This window comes from Populus euphratica, unplaced genomic scaffold (genome assembly GCF_000495115.2).
Source record: "Populus euphratica unplaced genomic scaffold, PopEup_1.0 scaffold386.1, whole genome shotgun sequence".
NCBI classification, from domain to species: Eukaryota; Viridiplantae; Streptophyta; class Magnoliopsida; order Malpighiales; family Salicaceae; genus Populus; species Populus euphratica.
In genome coordinates, this window is record NW_011500206.1 from 250,575 (window position 1) to 253,435 (window position 2,861).

The window sequence follows — 2,861 nt, forward strand, 5'->3', positions numbered from 1 at the left end:
CAACAATAACAACAATAATAGTAGTAATAGTAGTAGTAGTAGTAGTAGTAGTAATAGTAATAATAATAATAAAGAAGAGGAATAAGAAGAAGAAGTTTAATGAAAACTTTAAGATGGAACATTAATGTAATGATCAAACAATGATAATAGCAAATGTCAAGGTTAGAGGATCCACTAATAGTATGTCAAATAAGTATAGTATAAACTCTTATTACTCAATTAGAAACCACGACTGTATTGCTAATTAGAAAAAAAGAGGCTGAAAATTAACAGGAACATACCTAATTTGCGAGCCATGACAAGCTGAATTTCTTTGGTTTATATACAGCAAGCCACATGACGCAGGGGAGCTGCAAAGAGATTGCAAACAATTGCGGCATTTTGAGCTTTGCATATTGTTTATTGGTGCAAGAAAGATACGCATAGATATGTATAACACGGTGCATTACATAATGTTGTAACCTATTTTTTGGGTCTGCGTATGTATATATATATATATAGAAAAATAAAATAACGCGTATATATATATATAGAAAAATACAATAACTAATTTAAAAATAATAACAGTAAAAAAAGGGAATGCCAGAATGCTCAGAAAATGGTCAAAAATTGGTTGAGGAGGTTTACAATTACAAAGATTAAAATTTGGCAGTATTTTGTTGACTAATGAGTGATCTGTTGACAAAGAAAATTCATTTTTAGGAAGAAAAGTCCAAAATAAAATGTTTATGGACTCAATTAAATTTTATTAAAGGTTTAATTAAATTTATGGAGGTTTTGATTGCAAGAAAATTTTATTTTTGAGTTAATTTGAGCTTTTATTAGAAGAAATTACAGTTCTGGGGTTAAAATATAATTTTTGAGAGTTAACTTGGTCAAATCAGGGGCTGAATTGCATACATATTGAAGTTTGATGGCCAATTAGGGATTTAATTGAAGAATTCAAAATCAAGGACCAAATTGTAAAACGCGCGCAAATTGAAGGCTTGATTTTGAATCTAACGCGTTTCAACGCCAATTCTCGTCTAAATGAAGTGGCGCGTTTTGAGAAAAACGGCGCCATTTCATGCATTGTTTAAAAAAAAGAAAAAAAAAAGAGAAAACTCAAAACGGTGTCGTTTTGAACGGCACCATCATCTTCTTCCCCTGGACACGCAGAGAATAGGGGAAGAAAATGTGTTTTTCTCCTCTGTTTTCACTGATTATTTACTGATATTTTGCCTTAAAAAAGACGCCGACATAAGCCACTTTTCGCGTGTTGGAAGAAGAGTGGAGGGGCGGCAGCACATTGGTCGCCCCAGCCATGTCCCCTCCCCTGTTTTTGCTTATAAACACAGGGGAGGCAGCACCAAGAAAAAAAAAGGAGAAAAAGAAGGAGAGAAGGAGACCGAACCTGACAGAGAGACCGAACAAGAGAGGAAAAGAGAAGAGAGAGAGCAGAATAGGAAAAAAAGAGAGAAGAGGAAGAAAAAAAGAGCGAAAAACAGAGGAGAGAGAGAGAGAAGAAAAACATAGCAAAACGTTGGCCACCGTGTCTTCGCCGCCAGCAGCACCGTCTTGACGCCACCTCCAAGTAACCTCCGGCTGCCCCGTCTCTTTCTCTTTTGCTTAGCCACCGTCTGCATTTGCATGCAGAACATGAATTAATTCACGTTTTGTGCACAGTAACCAGCCCATTTGGTTTTGGGCCGGGTTCGGCCCAACCCACTGATTTGGGCTGTCCCGCCCATTTCAGAAAAAAAATTAAAAATTAAAAATTAATTTTTTTATATTTTTAATTTCTTCTCTTTTTATTTATGCCTTTTTGCTTAGTATCGATCTATATTTTATGTCATAAAAAATACAAATCTGGTATTAAAAATACCCGGTTTTTGTCAAAACTTACAATTTGTTTTTTGAAAATAAGCAAAAAAAATGTTTTTATGCATACAGCTAAGTGTCTCAAAGTTAAAAAAATCATATTGTATTTTTCATATATCAAAAACAATATTTTAGCATGCATTTTGGCTTTAATAACCAGTTTATTAAAGTAAAGAGAACATTGACCAAAATATCAAAAATAACAAAAACATTTATTTTGTTTTGTTTTAGTATCAGGGATTATGAGGTTATACATAACACGTATTCCTGATATTAAAATGGTATTTGTTTTTATTAACAACATAGAACAACTAGGTTTTTACCCAATAAGATAAAGATCTCTTTACAAAGGAGGACTTTTCTTAAACCTTAGATAGATCCATAATTAGACACCTCAACATGACTTCATATTTTATTAGACAAAAAAATGCAGCCTACCTCAGGTAGGGAGTATTTGAGGTGCTAATACCTTCCCTTTACGCAACCAATCTCCGTACCCGATCTCTGAGACTAGTTAGGGTTCCTAGTTACCAGAATACTAGGTGGCGACTCCTTTTCAAATTTTCCATTAATAAGAGACAAGAATTCCTTGTCTCTTCATATCTTGCTAGAAATACACCACATCCTATCTTTTCATGGATGGTGGACGATCGCTGCACATGTGCGACAAGTATCAAACATTAAAGTCCATGTTAAGTTTATACTATATTTATTCTTATACCATTAGTGTAACCTTTTCACCTTGATATAATAAACTTAACCGAACATAATGAAAGGAAGAAAAATAAATAAACAAGATAAGAACATAAATAAGATAAAAGTTAACTAAGGAAATGAAAGGAAATGAAAGACATAAATAAGATATTAATGAAAATAAAACTTAAGCATTACAAAAATACAAAGAAAAAAAGCAAAAGCATAATCTTGATCTAGAGACCAAGATGCCTAAATGCATGAAAAATGCCTCCTTTTATAGGCCAAAATTGGAAACTATTGATTTA